Source organism: Coptis chinensis, chromosome 8, assembly GCF_015680905.1.
Source record: "Coptis chinensis isolate HL-2020 chromosome 8, ASM1568090v1, whole genome shotgun sequence".
NCBI classification, from domain to species: Eukaryota; Viridiplantae; Streptophyta; class Magnoliopsida; order Ranunculales; family Ranunculaceae; genus Coptis; species Coptis chinensis.
The window spans coordinates 21513533-21527355 of NC_141463.1; the positions used below are offsets into that span (position 1 = coordinate 21513533).

At 35.4% G+C, this 13823-nt stretch overlaps 2 long non-coding RNA genes across 9 annotated transcripts; both read left to right on the plus strand.

The window, feature by feature from the left end:
- Window positions 1-5287: 5287 nt before the first annotated feature.
- On the plus strand, window positions 5288-11653 carry LOC147480488 (uncharacterized). Of its 8 annotated transcripts, none has more exons than XR_015204320.1 (9): window positions 5326-5932; window positions 6065-6181; window positions 6815-6960; window positions 8126-8287; window positions 9730-9797; window positions 10294-10375; window positions 10684-11008; window positions 11306-11386; window positions 11513-11653. It is a non-coding gene; the product is annotated as an uncharacterized LOC147480488 (long non-coding RNA). The 8 variants fall into 8 exon arrangements; XR_015204322.1 differs by having other exon boundaries at window positions 11359-11386; XR_015204325.1 differs by lacking the exons at window positions 11306-11386; window positions 11513-11653 and adding exons at window positions 7197-7293; window positions 7861-7902 and having other exon boundaries at window positions 6841-6960; window positions 10684-11101.
- Window positions 11654-12054: 401 nt separating this feature from the next.
- Window positions 12055-12809, plus strand: LOC147480489 (uncharacterized). The gene is made up of 2 exons (XR_015204326.1): window positions 12055-12188; window positions 12263-12809. It is a non-coding gene; the product is annotated as an uncharacterized LOC147480489 (long non-coding RNA).
- The last annotated feature ends 1014 nt before the right edge of the window (window positions 12810-13823 follow it).

Genomic DNA, 13823 nt, shown 5'->3' on the forward strand with positions numbered 1-13823 from the left:
GTTATACATGCTACTCTGTGCTCTACCAATAGCAGATTGGCTGTCACAGTGTATACACACTGCTGGCACAGGTTTAGCCCTGTTTGGAATATCCTCTAAGAAATTTGAAGTCATTCAAACTTCTTCTCGGCTTTGTCCAACGCTATGAATTCTCGATTCCATAGTGGACCTTACTATGCATCGCTTGCTTTGAGGATTTCCAAGAAATTTATGCATCTCTCCTAGAGTAAAACACCACATTTGATGTCTTTTTGAGTAATGCTTCAACAAATTTCCAATTTTTAATTAATTAATTCAAGAAGATACATAATCCCCACATTTTTCCAATTTCTCATGACAAAGTCAATAAATTGGAAAACCATTTAGATATATGTTTTTTCAAGTGAGGCTTCTTGTTAAAGAATGTCACATATCATTCATATAGTGTCGAAAAACACTTCTAAGACCTCAATTTTGCTTACAAGTATGCTTATAAAACAATATCTTAAGCAATCTTCTTTATTGACACTCTTTTGGCTAATAGTAAAACACATATATCTTACAAATAATACAATATTTTTAGAACCCTTTTAGCACCCTCCATTCCTAACATCTGGAATGAAGCAAGGATTCTCGGAATCTTGGATCATAATTCCCCCCAAGTGTGGCATTACCACCACCTTGTTTGCTTTCAAGAAGTCCATTCCAAGAATGACTTGAAAATGGTCTAAGCGAGCTACCATTAGGTCTACCTTTCCTCGCCAGTTGTGCATCTTAATGTCAACTTCCAAAGCGAGTCCTTTCACCGGTTCGGCTTCTTGGTTCAAGCCTCTCATAGAGCCTGTACATTCTGCTAGTTTCAATCCAATAGCCTCGTATACATACTCAGAGATTAACGTATGAGTTGAACCAGTATCTACCATTGCTAGTATACACCCGTAGTTATTGAGTTCCACTTCTACGAACATAAGGTCGTCATCGGGGACCAAAATGTTCATACCATTCAACGAACTAGTAGGTCTAACAAATGAAATAGGAACAACATGAATAGGAGAACCTGGTGGTGTTGTCATTTCTATTCTAAAATAGAAACACACCTTCGTTATTTCCTTAAACCAAAAAAGAAAAGAAAACAAAAACAAATTCTGTTCGGTAAAGAAGAAGAAGAAAAAGGAAATAACAAAGTACTGGGGTTCAAGGCTGGCACTTCAATTCTATAGACTTAGCGAACACAACATAGTATTTGACTAAGAACAGAGGGAGAAGAGAAAGATTAGAACTCTATGTGATCTGGTTTATTTTTCTCTCCAAATTCATCCACTATTTATAGGTGAGTGGTGCCTTTTCGAAACAACACAGTGACTCTTGGGAAAAAGTAAGCAACTCTTTGAAAAGTCACATGTTTCGAAAGGACACACCATTTCGCATATAGCAGCTTTTTTGAACCGATTGCCTATTTCGAAAGGTTGCACCTTTTCGGTATGATGCCCGCTTTTCAAACCGTTGCACATTTCGAAGGTCGCGCCTTTTCGACATAATGCAATCGTTTCAAACAAATGCATCATTTTGAAAAGGTTTTTCTCACATTACGTCTCTATTTCAAGAAAAACTCATTTCATCTTAAGTGGGGTAACTTGGGAGACAAACTACTCATTCATATTTAAATGGATTTGAGCAAATCATTTTTCTAACAATCCCCACATGAATGAAAATTTGGCTTCTTCTATCATAAACATCGGATTTCGTTATTTTACAAATGAAAAGATACCGCGACGTGTCAAGTAGCATGGGAGGCCTTGAACTTGCCTTAGTGAAAGACGATCGGATTTAATTGGACGATCGGTGGACTTCAATTAATGTCCTTGAACTGTCGGCCGCTTGTATAAACCTAGACAATCATCTTCACGCCAGCACCGCCTCGAATCTTGTTGGTTCTCACGTTTGTGTTCATTTTGGCCTTGAACACTTCTTGGTTTCGAGATAGTGCTTTTGAGACATTTGTCTTTAAAATTCTCATAGAAGCGGCCCCACTTCGCGCTTAACATAGGTGATTTCTATAAAGAATATCCCCGCAATACTCTACTTGGATAACATAACTTTCCAAGATATAGTAAAATCATTAAAAGCTTGACTTATCCCGGTTCTGGCGGCGGATATGCACTTATCTTATATAGGAATGGGTTAGAGTATAATATTACTCCCCGTGCTAACTGAGTCCTGAACATAATTCAATTGGCCCATTGAACCTAGATCTTGGGATCTCCAAATCACTAGGTTGTTTTTTCCATTATGATGACTCTTGGTTGATTATCTCAAAAGCTTTAAGCCCATTCCCTTGATAATCTTTCTACTTGCTCTCTTGTTAAACCTTTTGTAAGCGGATCCACAATGTTATCTTTTGACCTTACATAGTCGATTGAGATATCTCCATTTGAGAGCAATTGTCTAACGGTATTATGTCTACGACGTATATGTCGAGACTTCCCGTTATACATGCTACTCTGTGCTCTACCAATAGCAGATTGGGTCATCAAGTTACACATACACCCGCCGGTTTAGCCCAGTTTGGAATATCCTCTAAGAAATTTCGAAGCCACTATGCTTCTTCTCCAGCCTTGTCTAATGCTATGAATTATGATTCCATAGTGGACCTTGTTATGCACGTTTGCTTTGAGGATTTCCAAGAAATTTATGCATCTCTCATAGAGTAAAACACCACATTTGATGTCTTTTGAGTAATGCTTCAACAAATTTCCAATTTTGAATTAATTAATTCAAGGAGATTCATATTCCCCCATATTTTCCCAATTTCTCATGACAAAGTCAATAAATTGGAAAACCATTTAGATATATGTTTAGCAAGTGAGGCGTCTTGTTAAAGAATGTCACATATCATTCATATAGTGTCGAAACACTTCTAAGACCTCAATTTTGCTTACAAGTATGCTTCTGAAACAATATCTTAAACAATCTTCTTTATCTCGGCACTCTTTGGCTAATAGTAAAAAACGCGTACATCTTACAAATAATACAATATTTTTAGAACCCTTTTAGCACTATCCATTCATAACATCTGGAATGAAGCAAGGATTCTCGGAATCTTGGATCATAATTCCCTCCAAGTGTGGCATTACCACCACCTTGTTTGCTTTCAAGAAGTCCATTCCAAGAATGACTTGAAAATGGTCTAAGCGAGCTACCATCAGGTCCACCTTTCCTCGCCAATTGTGCATCTTAATGTCAACTTTCAAAGCGAGTCCTTTCACCGGTTCGGCTTCTTGGTTCAAGCCTCTCATAGAACCTGTACATTCTGCGAGTTTCAATCCAATAGCCTCGTATACATACTTTCGAGATTAACGCGTTTGAGTTGAACCAAGATCTACCATTGCTAGTATACACCAGTAGTTATTGAGTTCCACTTCTACTAACATAAAGGTCGTCATCGGGGACAAAATGTTCATACCATTCAACTAACTAGTAGGTCTAACAAATGAAATAGGAACAACATGAATAGGAGAACCTGGTGGTGTTGTCATTTCTATTCTAAAATAGAAACACACCTTCGTTATACATGCTACCAGATTTCCTTGTCGTTATAAGCAGGCGTTACCCAGCTTGGCCAAAACCTTCTCCTTGTCGGTTTCATCAGGGCTTACATCAGGAGCCTTATCCCATAGAAACCTTGCCAAGTTCAGGGTAGTCAGATAGAAGAGCATCTTCTTTGTTGCCGGTAACGAAATCGGTTCCATTGAACTTTTCAAAGCCTCCCATGAGGAATGAATGGGAAACAACAAAGAGGAACGATGCTTGAATGTAGGAGTAACTAGTGGTGTTGCCATATTCTCAAATATAACTACACTTTGTTATTTCCTTAAACCAAAAAGAAAAGAAAAAATGAAAACAAATTACGTTGGTAAAGAAGAAGAAAAAAAGAAGATCCGCCTTTAAGTTGTTAGGAATATACAACTTAATTGTACTTACTCTTTACCAATTACCAAACTATACAAACCTTTTGTCTTGTAAGTGTCTTGTACTTCTTAATTAAATCCGAGCCTAGTGTAGATACACTATGTCCTTAAGATAGATTTTCCCCTTCACGGTGCTTGAAGGTTGATGGGAAACTATCTCCCAAGATAGAACGGATTTCCTTCTATAGAAAGCTAGCACTTCAATTCTATAGACTCAGCGAACACAACATAGTATTTGACTAAGAACAGAGGGAGAAGAAAAAGATTAGAACTCTGTGTGATCTGGTATATTTTTCTCTCCAAATTCATCCACTATTTATAGGTGAGTGGTGCCTTTTCGAAACAACACAGTGACTTTTGAGAAAAAGTAAGCAACTCTTTGAAAAGTCACATGTTTCGAAAGGACACACCATTTCGGCATATAGCACTATTTCGAACCAGTGCCTATTTCGAAAGGTTGCACCTTTTCGGCATGATGCGATTGTTTCAAACCAAAGGCATTTTTCGAAGGTCGCACCTTTTCGGCATAATGCAATCGCTTCAAACAAATGCATCATTTTGAAAAGGTTTTTCTCACATTACGCATCGTCTTGTTTGAAAAAAAACCCATTTCATCTTAAGTGGGGTAACTTGGGAGACAAACTACTCATTCATATTTAAATGGATTTGAGCAAATCATTTTTCTAACAAAACCCAGACGTAACTTCCACATCTTCCCACACCATCATTGGAAAGGAAAGGAAATAAAATTGGTGGTCTACTATAGAATGAAATGGAAAGGAAATAATTTAAAATGGTATGTGTTTGGTAAACTGGGGAAAGGAATAATCATGTTTGTTTGCAAAAGCTATGGAAATGAATAATTGTATTGTTGGGTCATGGGTGTATTAGTAGTAAGTCCTATCTATCTATTTTCTTTCCTTTCCTTTCCACAAAATTTTCAGGGATTAGCTAAGGACACAAAATCTTTTCCATTTCTATGATTTTGTTTCCATATGGAAAAGCCCATTTCCTTTCCATGGGTAAACAAACGCCTTAAAAACTATGGAAAATGTGGACCACTCTTATTTTTCTTTCCTTTCCATAGTGTTTCCATCAGAACAAACACACTCCTCGTCTCCTACATAGAGTGAGTCTATGTGGAGGTGTATATTTACACACCCCATTAGAGAAGCCTTAATGGGAGTCTCTCTATCAAAGACTGAATAGTTGAGAATGCTCCTAGAAAATCACGTCAGCCCCCATTTTACTCTAAAAAAAAAAAAAAAAAAAAAAAAAAAAAAGCAAATTCACGACCTTTTCAATTATTTGTAAAATAAACCAAAAAACAGAAAGTCCAAAAAGAAAAACATGTGTGCGTCCTCCCAACTTCTCTCTTCCTCTTATCTATTTTTAAACAAAAGGAAACTGAAAAGTGAGAGCTCTCCAAAATAGTAACTTAGAAACCCTTGATTTCAAATTGAAGTATTTCCAACAGTTGATTAGTGCAGTCGATTTCTGTCACAGTCGTGGTGCTTCCCACCGTGATTTGAAGTCAGAGAATTTACTATTAGATGAGAATGAGAATCTTAAAATTTCAGATTTCGGATTGTCCGCTTTACCGGAATAGCTTCGTATTGATGGATTGTTGCACACACAGTGCGGTACACCGGCTTATGTAGCCCCAGAGGTTTTGAGGAAAAAAAGTTATGATGGATCGAAGGCGGATATATGGTCATGTTGAGTGATTCTATTTGTTTTACTAGATGGATTTCTTCCATTTCAAGATGAAAATATGGTGAAGATATATAGAACGGTTTTTAAAGTTGAGTTTGAGTTCCCACCTTCGTTTTCTCTAGAAGCGAAGAGATGAATTTCCAAACTCTTGCTAGCTAATCCAGAAAAGCGAATTACGATTGCAGCAATAATGCAAGTCCCTTGGTTCAAGAAAGGGTTCATTGCTCATACCTTCCACAGGCAATTAACGCCTGAAGAAGAAGAAATTAGTAATTGTCCTTGATTACTTTAGTAAATCATCATTAATCTTGAGTGAATCATTGTTGATCATTAGTTAATCATCTTCGATTACCACAGTGATCACGAGTTGTTTAGCTGATATTGTCATTTATGTATTTCAGCTGATCCCAGTGCTTCACACACATTCAGTGGTCTGGAGCAAGGTGCGAACATAGGCCTGGGTTGATTTGCTTCACCAACCTGCTGAAGGATGTCTTTTGGCTGCGTGTGGACATCAGGTACAAACTTGAACCCATAGATGCTTTCTGGTTGTTGAGTTGGTGTGATTGTGCCTATTGATTATTTCGTGCATGAAGTTAGTGTTAAATAAACCGGTATATTTCGTGTATTAAGTTAGTGTTAAACAAACCGGTATATTGATTGGTAGCTGAACCAAGTACCGACCAAAGAAGACGATACAAACTGGATTTGCAAAGGCCGAATATCACTTAATGAATTTTTTTGTTAAAAACAATGGCATCATATAATTGATCATATTAGGTGTTAAACTTCGACTTTTGTTTATCCACCAGCACCAACTATATAATCTTTTTGCCTCAATTAAGATGTTAATTGATCTTCTCAGTTGAAAGCTAACTGATTTTTTCGTCTCTGATTTTTGCCCAAAAAAAAATCATCGTCTTCTTCTCTCAAAATTCTCTAATAAACTTCTGTGTTTCTCTCTCTTCTCGCCTCCATTATCCCAGAATAAAATGGCAACAAAACCTACCAAACCTTATAACCAAAAAAGAAAAAAAATAAAGCAATCAATTATGTTTTGTGACGATGAATATTATATTATGAAATTAATAATTTTCAATTTATTTTTAATGATTATTTTGGTTCGTATGATGCATTGTTGCTAACAATAGCTCTCCTATGGAGACTGAAAGAGAAGTTGAAGAACATCTTTCTAGAGCTATAGAACAAATTTGAGACTGCAATTGGGGCTCTACGGAAGGAGAAGATTACGATAGCTCCAAATCGAGGATCCTGTTGCAGTAGCTCAATATGCTAGGTATGCTTTTTATACAACTAATCATTATCCCTATTTCAGTTTTTAGTTTCTTTGATTAATTTCTTTTTTCTTTTCCTGTTTTTTTTTTATAAGTGCTATTTATCAACTTATTGGTACAGAGTGTGTTTCAACAGCATATCACTTCGAGTATTTTGTTCTAGATGGTTTTTAGTTGATTTATAGAACAATGTAATCCCGGATTTCTTTGTTTGACCATTTCTACCTGTTGATTTCAGAAAATATTGTGGTTCATTCTGAGATGAAAAAGATTTGTGGTGCTTTTTGTTGTATTTGTTTCCTTTCTATTTCTAGAAGTCATCACAAGCTATCAAGGTAAAATAACCAAGACCTTCTGATTCTGATATTGATCTCCCAAATGTAATAGGTTTTACTTAGTACTTACTTAATTTCTTAGTTTTCATAACTCCATATTACTAGGCATTGATTATCATATTTAAATCTTTACAAATCTTTGAAGTTTTTGAATAATTGGTGCAAGAGTATATGCATCAAAGTTTTACATTTTACAAGGGTGCTATGATTTCTTTGAAAATTTCCTTTATTGTACCTTCTCTGCTTTTGTTGCATGTACGTATTGCTATGCAAAATGATTTTCTAATTTATTTCAAATAATTGTAGTTACTCTAATAGTGCGAGTCATTGCCACATGCATTTATTTAGTAAATTTAATTGCGTCGTCACCAGGCATAGAGGCCTCCACTGCAGCACACAATTTCTAATAGGACCAAGACCCAACGCTCAATGAACCCATTGGATATTGTCCTTCATTGAAATATAAGAACATATTTAATGCTTTCATAAATATAGTTCTAAACTTAAACCAACAGATCAAGTAGGTGCAACATAAAATTTAAAATATATCTATTTTCTAAATATCAGATCAAGCAGGCGCAACTAACATTGTCAACATTCGCAACTTAGGTAACATTTTTTCCTTATGAAAATTGGTATTTCTCTTTTGCAATTAGTAGTTGACTTATTGGCGGATTTTATGTCACCTAATTCAATGGATTTTAACAATGTTTTTACGCTTATCATGTAACAATGAAGGTTTTGGGGCTTCCTTACAATTCATTGTGTCACTACATGCATTCACCAACAATGTGATAAATGTTAACTGTAATATCTTTCTTCTTTTTCCTAGCAACGTTCAAGGAGCAATGAATATGGCCTGTGTCGACAATGGTGTGGATTTCGCCAACTATTTTTGCACATATGCATATCTATATCGTTAAAAAAGAGATTTTATGTGACCGTGTTGATGAATGGATGCTTATTACAATGCTATTGTGAAGAACAAGTTTGGGTGAGCCCTCTTTTGAAGTTATTGTCGTGTTTTAGACTTATTCAAGTTTGGGTCTTCTTTGGAACTTGATAAGAATTATGTTTTGGGTTTTATATGAACTTAATATGTATTAATGCGTGTAGATAATGCCTTTACACTTTTGAAAGTGAAGAAGAATAATACTTAATTCCTCCAAGAGATGGGCACATAGCAACATATAGTTATTTACCGCAATCCTAACTTTCTCAGGCATTTGATAAATGTGTGCATACTATTTTCTTTCTTTGGTCCTGATTTATTCTTTTGTTTTATCAAGCGTGTGAAGACTTTTATCTTGCAAATGGCGTGTCATCAAACACAAAGTCACTTCTTAGTGTTTTGTTTCCCCTCACTCCTGCGTATTCTATTGTTGAAAATTTAATAGTTAAACCACAGTGTAGAGACAAGAGACTTAATTGATCTCGATCTCATAATCAAATAGAAAACAAGTTCGGTTTTCAAGAAATCATAGGCTCGGTTATGTGGAGATCATGTGCCTCAGCAAGATTTGATTACATCTACATGTATTCCCAATAGGTTATAGCTTGGTTTCAGCCTGTAGTGATGATCCATGTGTCTTTGTGAAACCTGGTAGGCCACTCCGTATAATTTGTACTCTGCCTTGATAAGTTATGTCCAGGGATGTGTCAGTGAGTGGAGCTATATTTCAGTGCTTTCATCAAATTTACTTATTGATGCTGTTGTTAGTTTCACCTTGGTGGATACGGATGGTAGAAACTTAAGCCAATCATGGTGGAAATAGTTCTTATTAATCTTTTATACATGACAAAGATTATTTAGTTATTTTTGCATCATTTGGGTTTTGTATAAACTTTTTGTCTCAGAAACGGTAAGTAAACATCTCTTGAATCTTGATCACTGTATAATTTTGAATCTATAATATTATTTGATTTTGTAGTTTAATATATGTTGATTGGTAAGATTATTTCTAGGCGTATGCAAGTCAGATGAAGTCGTTCCATATACATTGTGAATGACAGGTTGAAATATTATCCAATCCACTCTTTTTGAGTTCAAATGTTGGCCGACTTTCTTTCCTGCAATAGCTTCAATCAAATTGTTCGCTTTTGTTAAATCCAAAGCTCTTTGTTAGTCGTATTGTACTTCAATTTGTTTTCACAAATGGATTAATAAGTTCAAAATGGTTAGAGCACTCTTAATCGAGAGGTTGATGGTTCAAATCCATCTAGATTCAATAACAAATGATTTGTTGTAGACAATATTAGTAGCACAAGACAAACGGAAAAAAAATGGGGTTTCTCTACTAGTTTGGCAGCACTTTTTTACTTTTTTTTTGTTTTTTTTAATTCCTTTTGGACGGTATTTTCCGTTTGCATTTTATACAAAGTTAGGATGATCAAATAACAGTAGAGGTATCATTGATTGCTAATTTTCTTCTTTAGGAGCAATAAGAGTAAGAAGGGGTGTGATGTATGAAAGCAGGGTCCGGTCGCGCTGACTTTAATCCATGGTTTGTACTCTTTAAGTCTCTGTACTCTTTGTTCCATTACGTCTAATTGCCAATTATCTAATTTCTTAATTTAGTTATTATTTATCATTTGAATGATTCTATGTAATTTGTATGGTTCTGAAACATGTAGGCAAAAGTTGTCATACACATGAATTAATTGGACCAAATAAGTATGTTCATTGTTTTCATTGGTAATAGAATTTGATCTAAAATGACTTGGCCTTCTTTGTGGACCAAATACACAAAATCAATTGCTTGCACATATTATTGTTATGCTTATGTTGGTATTTGGTTAAGCATTGCTTCGTAATTGTATTTATTAAAACTGAGGCCATTCAATTTCAGTCATTGTTGTTATTTTTCTACCAATGCATTTGATATGTTTGCCTACAAGTGTGTCTGATTAGTTTGCAAGTTCTCATTAATAATGAAGTTGTCGATGCCAGATTCCATAATGGTCATTCATTATTGACCCCTTTTTTTGGCAACTAAACAGAGATGGTGTCTAGCTATTACGCGGTCTAGACTCTAGGCTCTCCAAGGATCTCCCTTCAAACCTTCAAAAGCTTCCATGCAAGGTAAGTTCCAGTCTTATTCACTTCCATAAGTATATATAACCATCAATTTTTTATTTAGTACTAATTAAGAGACTTTGCTTAACATGTTTAACATCTGATTTGATTTCAAATACATGTGTGAGAGACATCCGTATTTTATAGTTCTCTAATTGGTTAATTAGAATCTAGAAAGAGAGTTTTGATCCAAAGATCGATCAAACACTTTGGTTTTTTATTTCTAGATGGAAACTCAGTTGGTCCTTCGTCAATTTCAAGTTTTGCTTTGAAATGAAATGTTTAGTGTAATATACTATTACATTGTTTGATAGGTAGCGTTTGAGGCCTTGCGATTTTCCCCACCAATTGTAGATTTTGGAAACAAACTGGCAGAAAGGATGAGGAGCAAGGGCATCTACATAGCTCTCCATCTACGCATGGAAAAGGACATCTAGATTAGAACTGGTTGCCTTCTGGGGCTAAGCCATAAGTATGATGATATCATTAGCAGTGAGAGGAAGTTACGACCTGAGCTCCTAATAGCAAGATCAAACATGAGTTATCATGCCAGGAAACTTGCTGGGCTCTGCCCCTTGAATGCCATTGAGGTCATGATTTACGGTTTGCAACTTTGCATTAATTGCTCCAATTGTCATGGTACACTTTCATCTTATGTTGATTTAGTGTATAACCTTTTATTTTAGTAAACTCACTGCCAAAATAATGAAAAACACCATCTCACAACCACAATATCTATTATTTTCCATATATCAAGCATCTCCACCCAAAAAGAAAAAAAGAAAAGAAAAAAGTGGGCATCACCAAAACAATCATCTTGGCTGACTTCCTTCCTTCCATTTGAACAATCATTAATAGTAAAATATTGTACCTATATCTGTTTTTCTTTTTCTTTTTTTAATATTATCATTATTCATTAATTATTTTTTTGGGCAGTGAATTTTCTAACTTTGGTCGAATAATATGTCAATTGATTTGTTGGTGTATAGGAATGCATTCGAAAGGATATGTTAACATGTTAGTATGCATTACCAATTCATTGTTTCAAATTTGTAATTTGTAATAATTAATAGTTATGGTTTGTGTTGAATTGAATTGTTCTAAGCGTTTGTGAGAATGTCTCACATAGTTTGTTTTATGTAGGTCTGATGATGGTGACCTTTCACAACGTTTGCAACAACTTTAGGTTCGTAGTAACAAAAGTAATGGTTTGTGAGTCACTATTGAATTGGACTACGTATAATAATTTGAGATTAATGAAGAAATAAAACTTACTTTGATGTATTCACAACTAAGTTAGTTACACTCTCCTCTCTTTCTATTCTTGAACACTCTCCTCTCTTTCTATTCTTGATAGTTTGATTTTCATAGTTCCATATTTTTCTGCTCAACAATTTAATTTTATTTCGGTATATAGTGTCCATGTGTCTAAGTGGGTAACCCCTTGATAATAGTGTACACGCAGAGTTTCTGCTCTGAAGAAGCTCTAATATTGATCGATCATGGATTCCACCAGTTCAAATTTAAAATTATACCTGTTTTGGTGATTAGAAAACAGATTCTAAAATTTTAAAGGAGTCGCGTCAAGTAGTTTTGACGATTTTATTAGTTGAAGTTACGAATAAGTCAGTGAGATTACTACCCAAAAAAAAAGATTAGTAATTGATATTTTCAGAAAAACTTACAGGTCTCGAACAAAGTATTGATAAAAGACTTTGGTGAAAGTCGTACCGGTGCAGAGTCTATGAAAGAAGAAGTAGCTAGAGGACCTGTTGTGATCCAAGTGAATGACTGTTGACCTTTATTTTCTTATAGAGGGGTATGCGTTATCTAGATTTTTGATTCGACAGTTTTCACCGACTGCGCTACTAAAATCATTTCATTCATTTTTAGGGTGTATTTGACGTTGAGCATACACTCAAGCTGAACATGACACTGCATCCAACTAAAATCTGTCATGCAATGTTGCTTGCGGGGTATGTTGAGAAGTATGAGAAACTAGTATGGATAGTCCCAAATAGCTGGGGCAGTGCTTGGGGTGATGAAGGCTTTGTGTACGTCAAAAGGGGGCCAAACATCTTGGGAATTGAAGAGGGATGTGTATATGTGCGTGTCTAGGTATGAGTTCCTGAAATAGGCGAGATCTCTTTCGATATGAGTTGCTTATTTGATGAGTGCTCCCTATAGTTGCATGTTGGTTTTAGTTTTAGCTGCCTCTGTTTCATATATTATTGTTTTCTACTGGGAATATTGTCGTAAGTCGAGAATTATAGACTACGTACTTCAAGTCTTCAAGGCTTTACCAAACCATTTGGACTCTTAGAAGTGAAGTGGTATTAACAGGAACTGTCACACCCCGAATTTCGACAAAATCAGAAAAACAATATTTGTTCCCGACTCTTCGATTTTTGAGGTATGATGCACTCCCAACTTCCAAAAACCCATTATCCGTTTAACTATTCCAATAATTGGAAACCAATAAAAAAATTTAAATAAACAAAAGTCCTCTTCATTTCAAAAATTCACAAATATGATTAAGTTACAAATTTCCTTTAAACAACTCTTTAATTATAATTACAAATGAAAATACAAAAACATTGCCTCAACTGAAAATCTATTGCACCTCAAGGGAAAACAAAACATATCATGTAATGAGACGCTAATGCAAACCACAAGTAGCAACCAACTTTCTTCAACACTAAACTTGTCAAGACTTATCAACTGGGTTCATTTTATGAACACACCCGATAAGCAAACATGCAAATCGGGTCAGCATTATAAACAATGCTGGTATGAGTATCCCTAAAATACAAATCATACTTATACACATATATACACAATCAATAAGGCAGTTAGTTCCTCCACCGAGACGCCTTAACTTCCAACGACTAATACAACATTCTTAATTACAATAATTAAGGCAGGTAGTTCCTCCACTGAGGCGCTTTAGCTTTAAACCATATTAAATCAACTGCATCTAATAATAAAATAACAAAACTAGAACTTACTCTATACTTACACTAGTGTAAGCCTAATCACATAGTGGGTCACACCTGCATAAATAATCAATTCAACCCACCCTTATGCAAAACCATTATGAATGCAACATAACTTACAATAAGTCATTTATTATAGATTTAACGTACACTTTGATATATCATCACCATTATTGTTTAAAGTTTCTTCAAGTGTCTTTAGAATCACGTCGTCTCTATCTCTTACCTAGTTTCTCTGGCTACCACAATCGCTTCCCAACACCAAACATGTACATCCACATGCCTGCCCCACATAATGAACCACACGAACGCTATTATGTGAGTACTGTCACTATTCGGCATAAAATATCGCGGGTCTTGTTCTAATTTTGCGAACGAAATAATCAAGCCACTATTCGGCTACGATTGCCCTACACATGGGTCAATCAACATCTCATACACCCTATACAAGGGCCAAT